Source organism: Taurulus bubalis (assembly GCF_910589615.1).
Source record: "Taurulus bubalis genome assembly, chromosome: 2".
In the NCBI taxonomy this organism is placed as follows: Eukaryota; Metazoa; Chordata; class Actinopteri; order Perciformes; family Cottidae; genus Taurulus; species Taurulus bubalis.
In genome coordinates this window covers 35,628,555-35,639,478 of record NC_136590.1, presented here as the reverse complement: position 1 = coordinate 35,639,478, position 10,924 = coordinate 35,628,555, and positions in this window count along the sequence as shown.

Below are 10,924 nucleotides of genomic sequence, written 5' to 3'. Positions count from 1 at the left end.
TCTGTATTCTGTTGAGAGACGTAAGAGCAGAAAAGCTGATCTCATGGAGATCGGCTTTTGGCAAAATGCCAAGAATCGGTGAGTCCGATTAACTTTAATACTGAATAAGATTCATTTTCACCCACAGTGTAGACATTATAGTGACTTTGTCACAGATTCCCCATCATATTAAGTGTTTTCATCCTGTCTGTCAGTTCTAACCACTCTCCTGTCATTTCAGATCCTGCCACTCACACCTGATTACCCCTCATCACCGTCACCTGGCCCTCACGCCCATCTCACCTGCAGCCCGTTCCCTCATTAGCTCACTATTTAGGTCCCCTCACTTGCACATGTCCTCTGCCAGATTGTCTTGTCCATAGTGCCAAAACGCTCCAGCATATCGTTGTACTGCTTACCTACCTGTTCTGACCACGTTTATGCCTGTCTTGCCGACCTTGGACTTTCCCGACCATACAATCTTTTAACTTTTTAGAAAGGTCATCCATATAGATTAAAAAGAGCAGGTGACAGTATTTGTCAGACGCCATTGGTTACTAGGAAGGGTGCGGATACACTCTTACCCAATCTAGCTCGCATGGTTTGACGTGAATACCAAAAGTGCAAAATCCTTAACAGATATGGAGGGTCCCCTCGCTCTTGCAATTTGACAAACAATTTAAAATGATTAATTCGATCAAAAGCTTTAGATGCATCCAGGAAACACATACATCTTGTGGTGTTATGTCTCCTGTATTTACTAACAACTTCCTTCAGTGCATAAATACATAAGTCTGTCTGTTCTAGTACTTTAGAAAGTACACTGGCCAGAGCAATTGGTCGGTAATTTTCAATGCTGGATATTTTACCAGTTTTATTTGTTATTACTGGCACTAACAAAACAGTCAGCATAGATTCAGGAAGTACGCCATGCATTAACAATTCAGAAAAACACCTAGCAAGTAACACTGAAATTCACTTGCTATAGCATGCCTCAGATGTTCTGCTGTTATTTGGTCAAAGCCACATGCTTTGTTCTATGCGAATTTTTCAATGGCATACAACACTTCATCAGGTCTAATACACACACCAGCATCATTAGGAACATCACCAATATTACATTTGTCACTTTTAACACTGTTGAAAATATCCCTATAATGTTTACTCCACAGATCTGCAATACTGTCCGAACCAATTGCCCCATCAATATTGGATGGCAGGGATATTGGCAACCTTAATTTCTTTCCAGAAATAGACATTATTCTGTTGAAACTTTTTGACCATGGATTTTGCCCTCATGGCCTGTTCAGTTCTTTTAATAAAGCGCATAGCATATTTAAATCTAGCATTTGCGTGTTTCTTGTGTTCACACTCTGGACCATGTCTTTTTTAATTTTTTTTTACTGCAGACCCTTTTGTTAGTTTGTCACATGCTAAGGGTGCAGCCCTGGCTTTAAACTGGGCAGATTCAAACATTTAACTGTGATGTTATTACATTATCACAGTTATTTTGATCAGTCTAGATCGTGAGCAAATACAGTACCAACATGCAGTTGTCATTTCTATGTTTGCCCTTTTGCTAGCGAGCTGACTAATTAGTTTTATGGAATGGTTAGGTGTTAAGTAAGAATTTGAAATGTGTAAGCAGTAGGTTATGGATAAGAATGTTTACTAAATGTATTCAGTTATTTCACAGGTTTGTTCTGTACATGTGGAAGGAGTTACTCTAGTATCATTGGCTTAATTAAAAAAGATGTTTTTCTGTGCAGCTCCATAAACAGAGTTTTCATGCTGCCAACAAAATAAATACATTATGTAAGTTATTTGACAGCTGTAAACTGTAACACACACAGTTTATGAGCCAGTCTGTGAGAAGTGGAATGAGAAGTGTAACATGATGAGTGCAGCTTTCTGCTTTATTGCAGTTTATAAGACAGCTCGTATATCACTCTTGAGTTTTGGTTCGTATCCATCTGTGGGTGTGGAAGTTTATGTATACCAACTGACAAGATAGGAGCAAAATGTTTGTGTATACAATGAGGTTCCAGTTTTGTCGGAATAATTTAATTCACGCATATGTGACATAGACGGTTACCTTTTTGCTTTGGCATTATACTTCAAGTAAATTTACTATGCAAAGGTAAAAGGTATGTGAATTTATGTAAGCATTGTAGCTTCATTTTATGCTACTTTACTTCTACTCAATTCTAATTCAAATTCAAATTCTTTACTTTTTAAATGATGAATTCAGTGTTTATTCATGCTTTACTAATGCTAAATAGATAGATAGATAGATAGATACTTTATTAATCCCCAAGGGGAAATTTTTTGTCATCGTAGCGCCACACAACTTGAAGATACAAATAAACACACAAGAAAAAAGATGAAATATATAAAGATGCAACAGGGATGAAAGATATATACAAATAAAATACAAATAAAGTAAAATATAAACGTGTGTATGTATATATGTATGTATGTATGTATATATATATATATATATATATATATACACACAAAAGAATAGAATACAACTAACTGGGATGAAATATATTTACAGCCGCAGAGTGTATTCATTAATTGAGCAAATTAAATGTAAACAATAGATAGTGTACGTATGTGAACTGTAATAGCATACACGTATACAGTGATGAATTAATCCACAGAGGATCTAGCAAGAGGTGACTTGTTGTAAAGTCGTATTGCCGTAGGCAGGAATGTTCTCCTGTAACGGTCCTTATTGCAGCGGAGCGTGATGAATCTCTTGGAGAAAGTGCTCCTCTGGCCCTGCAGCAGGTGGTAGAGAGGGTGGTCCGGGTTGTCCAATATGGACAAAAGTTTCTTCAGCGTCCTCCTCTCCACCACCTGCTCCAGATACTCCTGCTTGCAGCCGATGATGGAGCCGGCCTTCTTAACTAGCTTGTTAAGTCTGTTGGTGTCACCGGCTCCAATGCTGCTCCCCAAGCAGACAATGGAGAAGTACAGAGCGCTGGTCACAACCGACTGGTAGAACATCTCCAGCATCTTCTGCACACATTGAAGGATCGAAGCTTCCTCAGGAAAAAGAGTTGACTCATCCCCTTCTTGTCGACAGCGTTGATGTTGGCCTTCCAGTTCAGTCGGCTGTCGATGGAAACCCCCTGGTACCTGTACTCCTCCACTATGTCCACGTCCTCTCCAAGAACACTCAGAGGACTCTGAGCCGTCGCCTTCGTCCTGAAGTCCACCACCATCTTTCTGGTCTTGGCCACGTTCTGAAGCAGGTGATTCTCACCGGCCCACTCCACAAAGTCACTCACCACTGCCCTGTACTCCTCCTCCCGTCCATCCCTAATACACCCGACCACCGTGTACTTATTACGAAGTGCTACCTGTGTGTCTAACCCACAGCTAAATACACAAAGAAGAAATTATTGAAAATGCTCGAATCAGTATACCTGTGTCAAAATGCATGAACCACCTGTTAGACCAGGGGTGTCAAACTAATGTTAGTTAAGGGGCCAGTAAAATCACAGCATAATAACGCATACATAATGACAATATTTATCTATGTTTAAATCATTGGTGAAGGTTTTTGGATGATAAACCCTATTTTAAGGTATTTCTACAATACACTAGAGAACAAAAATTCAGACATCAGCCCACTGATCCTCTGCAGATTCCCTTGCTTTGTGACGCATTTGTGACGCCACTTTCACGACATGATCCATTTTTAACGACTTGCAACACAATGCCTCCTGGTGCAAAATACAGTGAAATGTCCCAAAATGTTATCCTCCATTTGCAGCTTTACTTTCTCCCTGAATTTCATCACAACGCCTGTTTTTCTCCCGATCATTGATAGTGCACCGTCTGTAGCCTCACTGACAGCATGGGTCCAGTCCACTCCGACCCGGTCCAGCGCTTCAACGAGAGCGCTAACAATGTTATTGGCTGTAGTGGTGTCTGTCATGGGTATCAACTCAAGGAACTCCTCGGGGACCGCCAAAATCATCAACACCACGAATGAATTCGGCCAGTTTAGCAACATCTGTAATATCAGTGCTCCATTCTAGGATTCTAAAATTCCATTCTAGAATTCTAAAATTCCATTCTAAAATTCCATTTTAGAATTGATTGGAGCACTGACATTACTAGAGATATTGCTCAACTGGCTGTATTCATTCGGGGTGTTGATGAGATTTTGGCGGTCCCCGAGGAGTTCCTTGAGTCGATAGTCTCAAGTGGAGAGTCCATTGAATTCTAGAATGGAATTCTAGAATGTAACTTTAGAATTCTAGAGTGGCTCAATGGTTAGCATTCCTGTCTAACAATCTGAGGATTGGTGGTTCAAGGCCTGGTGCTTTTTCTTTTCTTTTTTTTCTGCAATTTTAACAATTATCCCGCGGGCTGGACTGGACCCCCTGGCGGACCGGATGTTTGACACCCCTGTGTTAGACCATCACAACCTATCATCACTGGTGTCAAGCTCTCTTATGAGTGAGAAAAGAAAAAAACTAAACCAGGCTCATGTTTGCCTTTTGGGAGTAAGACTACTTTTGTTGACTAATCTTTTGTTGAGTATAAAATACTCACTCCTTATGGACTTGTAATGTGGCTCTGAGAGAGAGAGAGAGAGAGAGAGAGAGAGAGAGAGAGAGAGAGAACTTTAGTTGTTAATGTTAGGTTGAAATTAAATACAATTGAATCTCTCTGTCCTTCCACTGCAGGGAAGAGGACTCTAGTTCAGGAAGAAGACTCCAGTTCATGGAGAAGACGACCGCCCAGGGAGAGGATTCCAGTTCAATACAGTAGCAATAAAGTCAGTCATGGACATTTTATTGTTTGAAATTGTACTTTTTTCAGTTCAAATTGTCTTTATATATTTCCCCCTTGACCTGATTATTATTATTATTATATTATATTTGCTGTATACTGTGTACACGGCTACTGTGATGACAAGTAGAGTTTTTGAATAACTACTGTAATAACAATGACAGTACTGGGATTATTACTGTAAAAATGACTACAAACAGGTACTGTGATTAATTTTACAGTAAGCATACTGTGAAATATACTACAGCTACTTACTTGCTAATTGCTGCCAGCTAATTACTGTAAATTCTACAGTTATTTTGTTACAGTGCAGCGTAACCTGTTAAAGCTGTAACTTAAACATTTCCACGAAAGTACAGGTATTTCACAATGTGTTATTAATGATGTTTTATGTCCGTGTACTTTGTACTTTTGTACTATGTAAAGTTATCATGTTCATGGGGAGAGTGGTCGTCCTGAAACCACAAGGTAGCCAGTTCGATCACTGTTCTCTATAGTTTCATGTTGAAGTGTCCTTGAGCAAGCAGCACACTGCTCCTCAATTACAAAGGATGGGTAAAATACAGAGAATAATTTCCCCACTGTGGGATTAATAAAGGATTATACAAATTATATAAAAATATACCTTCGCGCCCTACTAGAGGGGCGTGCTCCACAGTTTGAGAACCACTCCTTAAGCCAACTCTTAATAATTAAAACAGCTTTTTAGGAAGTGAGGACAAGGGGCCAAAATGTCCTCACAAAAACAAAAAAAGTTGGAGCAACTTGAGTGCTTACACACACATTACTGTGTCTTCTGTCTTTGTGAGGAGCTCACAAAGACAGAAGACAAACAGTAATGTGTCCAGATTTGAATCTTTTTAATTTTAATTTTTTTTGAGTAGAGAAATCAGCTGAAAGTCATTTAGATACAGCAGACGAGACTGACATTATTATTCTAACTCCTCAGTGGCTGCTGCAATTTATACTCTGAAGCAAAAAACAGCCAAACTCCAAGCTTGATCCTGAGTATTGAGGGCAGTTTGATTAGACTGTGAGTTACACAGGGTGTGGCATGCGAACAAATCACTGTGACTGACAGCCAGCTCATGGCCTTGAGCCAGCAGCTTCTTGGCAACAGTTGCCTTGTGGTGACTTATTGGCCGGGGGGATTTAAATGGGATGGTGGCATGCATCGCTCTTTCCATTTCTTATGCAACTGCATTGTATGAATCACCTTTGCAAACTTTAGATTTTACAGCAGAAAAGATGAACAGGTTCATCACCCATTTGGTAGCAATTATGATTAGATCACTCCGTGCTGGGACCGATCAGATCGGTCAGTGCTGTGAACAGTAGCTCAGCAGTGGAGGAGGCGGCCGCTGATGTTGAGCATCTCACATGTAAACGCAAAGAGGCACGCAAAGTGGGTTAAAACCATGAAACGCAATCTGGTAGGAAAGCTTGTCCCCAGTGAGCAGAATCCTATCCAGACTGTGTATTGTCCATGCTTATCCAATTTTTCTATTGTACTATAATCGGATTGTCTTTATTGTGAATTGACTGTAAACTGGTGAGGGACAAAGAATTTGAAAAATAAAACAGGCTCTAAAACGCTTGGAATTTTATTTTCTAACATAAGTTTGTAGTGTAATCACACAGCTGTTTTACAGCCAGTGTATGACTCATGAGGTCAATGTCTCCCTTGTGTACAGCTGGCCTGGGACCAGTTCAGAGCAGTTATAACTGGCAAGTCACAGAGCAAAATATGACTAATGTACCTGAGGATTTCTTGGGTTTTCTTAGCTCCAGGAGAAGTAATAGGAAAATATAATTAGGGATATTTCACCAACGGCAAAACATATTTCAGAGGCAGTTTAATTAAACATCTCTATAGGCTTGACCCCTCTAAATGTATTCATGTTCACGTTACAGGTGAGTTGCCAGTGAGAACTCTGTCTGATTGCATTGATTCTAATGTTTCCAACCAGGAGCATTTTATTACGAGTGGGTTCTATTGATGGGAACAGGCCGTGTGCGGCACTTTTTGTTCTAATAGAGCAGCTGGTCTCAGCAGAGAACAGTAATCCTCCGGGGGGCTCTTGCAGAGGGCCGGCTGTGCTTTGGTCTGATGGTTCATTTGGTAGAGTCAAAAAAAGTCCCCAAAAAGTAACTGACCTGTTATGCAAGAGTATATATAAACACTGGTAGGAGGCCCCGGGGAAGACCAAGGACACGCTGGAGGGATTATATCTCCTGGCTGGCCTTGGAACGCCTCGGGGTCCCCCAGAATGAGCTGGAAAGTGTTGCGGGTGAGAGAGAAACCTGGGTCGGCCTGCTGAACCTGCTGCCACCGCGACCCGACCCTGGATAAGCGATGGATGGATGAGACAATGACTTGTCATATGAGACAATGTATACTGTGAGTCAGAAGAGGAGAGGGGGGATAGAGAAAAATAGAGTTGCATGAAGTGATTGTTCTGGTGGGATACTGCAAGTTGTATAACTATCAATATCATAGACATTGTCACTGTTTCAGTAGTGAATAACATGTGACTGAGTAAATAAATAGTATTTTGTACTGTGACTGAATGTAACGCAATTTTAACTTAAAAAAACACAGTTTCCAATAATAAACATAAGGCTGTCTTATACATTCAATAAATGTTGAAAGGGACTTTAGATAAATAGACACACCGACACACTATGGAGGCAGCATGTTTCAGGTAGGATAAGTATATCCCACTTCAACCTCAGTAAAAAAGACATTTTCTAACACAAATTGATTAAATGATCAATGACATGACTCATTTGCATATTGTTACTGCTGAGTTTGCAGGTCGCTCTGCTTTAATCGGTTGGAAGACAAATTCGTGAATATGGTGACCTTCTTTAAGATGCCCATCCTACTAAAGTATCCCCCAGGAAAATCTGTTTGATTCTACCTCAGTATTCCGATAAGGACTTACATAGTGTCTGTAATAGTATGAGTTCATTATAATCATTGTTGTTTTTATGTATTCCTGTTGTTTTTTCCGTAACCTGGAGGCATTATACGCTATACATAACTATCAACCATTAAAAAGCCATTAGTTCAAGCTTAAAACCATTAAAGGGTGCCTTTTAGCACCTGCACTTGATTAAATAGTTCCAAAGGATATCAGATTGTTTGCATATGGGTGAAATATTTCTTTGTCTCTCAATGTGCGCGTGCAAGTGCAGTTTTTGCGCGCGCACGTTTGGTAGCGCTCCTGCTGGTGTCTTATAAAGACACGGCGGGTCCTCAAGCAGAGTCGGGCTTTCGAGAGAGAGGCAGAGAGGGGCGGTGAGAGCTGGACGTGTGTGTGTCTGTGTGGGTGTGTGTGTGTGGAAAGAAATCTGACGAGGATGAAAAAGTAAAACCGCAACCTTGCATCTCTCACCCGAAGTTTGATTCAACAACCAGCAGCAGCGGCAGTGCTCCATGAGTGGAAAAACGAAAAACAAAGAGGATAATGCCGCCAAAGGTGAGTGATAATGAACCAAAATCAGAAAGTCAGGATCAGGTAGGAGATCCGAGGCGTTTTTTTCTGTATTTATTGTGAGGCAAAAGAGGGAGTATATGGTTTTGTGGTGTTGCTGAGATCTGCAAACTGGCTATACTTATTCCCACTGTCCACACAAAACAGAACACATACAATGGACTAAAAGCATCGTCGGCTAAACAAAACCTCCACAAAATGTAATTGTGTTTTAAATTATGTTGATTGAAAGCATGGTTTCTCTACATATCTAGCTTCTTACCGCTGTCAAACACATTATAGACAATAAACCATATGGTGTTTATAGCTCAATGAAATATCCGATATACAGCATGCATGTATACATAAAAAAATCGCTGAGATAGGCTATTCCACTCTGAAGGGTTCCTGCGTCTCGGATGTAATCTCAGCGGCACGCGCACACAGATTAATCTCCTCCCCTCTGGGCAGCAATATACAATACACGCGCGGTTCATTGCCATGGAGACATAAAAGGGAGTTGTCCGTGAAACCGATGCACGAGACCCACTCATTCACAAAAGAGAAAGCAGGGAGATGGAGCGTGAAGCGATTCTTGTCATATTGTATAATTCACCACAATAGAAGCCGAATGAATCAATTTGGCTATTAAGAATTTGATTTATTTTTCTATAAACAATATTTGTGTTTTTGCCAAAAATTGTAATTGATTTGTTCTGTCTTTCCAATAATCTCAAGTGGAGGTTAGTTTGTTCAATACACCATATGTCTAGGAGGAGTTTCATTCAAATCTCCCTCACTCAGGTGCAATGTGCTAAACACTCTGATCATAAAGTTCGAAGTCAGCAGAAAATGAAATGACTATTTTGTGAGACCAAATGTATCAGTCAATCGACATCCATATTGTTGTGTGACGCATGAATAGAAGTGGGACATTTGTCCGAGGAAATCTATTGATCACATGAGTAAAGGTAATTATTTGTATTGGTTAGCTTGTTTTTATCGGCATCTGAATTTGGTAGAAATCCAAACAGCTGAGGGTAAAGTCTGCACTGAGATATAAGAACCTTTTCGATTTGGATAGCTTCATAGAGACTGATGGGTTCAAATTTGTAATTGATATGCAAGGATGGAGGAAACCCCACTGGTGCTTGATCTTGGGGAGAGCTGATGCTTTCCCCCTAACAGCCTCAAGGGGCAACAATGAGCCCATTCCGCACTTGAAACAACGTATCCTCATACGACAGGTCGTATTTTAGGCCTCATCTTTCATGCGTTTTCCTACAAAAGCCAGCAGTGTCAGTTACCGTTCGTTAAATGGGTTATTTTTTGGGAACTTCCATTTTCACAGAAAAGCTATTTGGTTAAGTTGAGGAAAAGATTGTGCAATACGTTATAAGGTTTAGGCAACACAACTAATTAGTTAGGTTGAGGAAAAGATCGTTGTTGGGTTCAAATAACCACGAGAGTGCCATTATTGGAGTGCGCAAGTTATGTAACTTATAAATCAACGTTGACTTCTCGTTTCACACGGGGAACGAACTGTAGCCTCTTGACAATTGGACCCATCCAACGCCCGCCCAGAACAAATGAGCATCTCACAGCTACTTGGATCTTCAGAGATAGTGAGCTTGTCACTATACTTATCCCATAAAAACTAAATGAACAGATTACGAATGTACACAAACATTTTCTTGGTCGCAGACCTGAGGAAAGGCGCGATGTAACAATTTCAGTTCAACTCCAGCTGCTATGGAACTGTACCATTAGGGGTTGCTATAGCAACAAAGTGTTCAACTGAAACGAGAGACTGCTGACAGAATAGTAATACACCTTATTTATTGTAGCCCTTACTCATAAAGCATCTTCGAAGGATACAAAGCAAACGCAATAAAAGCAAGCCAATGAGTATGAAGGGTGCTTTAAAAGATGATAAATCCACTGAGACCAGAGCCATAATAACCCCCGTACACTGGAAGGGATTCCAATACAACAGTCCTATTACAAATTCTGCCTTTGTCACACTAAACGCTGTGGACCCAAATATTAGACCTTCCAGTATAATGCTACCCAGTACAACTTCACCACATACCATAGCAGTCTCAAAGAAACTGAACCTCTTAAGTAAAGCAGTGTTTGCTGATTGTTCATTTAATGCATCACCCCCAAAGGGCTGGAAAAGATAATTAATGTGTATATAGTTTTTAACAATGAAAGTAACAACAACAGGAAAAAAGCACTTAAGATACTTCAAGTGTTTAATGGAAGAAAAATGGAGTATTAATTGTTGCAATTACTGAGGCCACATTTGTTACAGTGAATAGTTTCAAGCAGCACAACGTAACAGAGTCAAAAGACAGCAGCAATGTTCACTCTTACAATCACAGAAATACGTCACGCCTGATGTACTTTTCCCCTAAAATATCTTCACCCAGTCCACCTCAGGTGGACTTATATGCAGCATTATATGTCACCTTGTACTGTTCTTTATATAATAATAGTGGCGTTAATTAAGGATTAAGTTTGGGAAGAACAAGAACTCATTAACATCTTGTTCTTAAAAAGATTAGGCTTATAAATGTGGATTAAAACTACATGTGCCTACTCTAGTATACATTGTCTATATCATTGGATTTGACTCTAAATAGAAT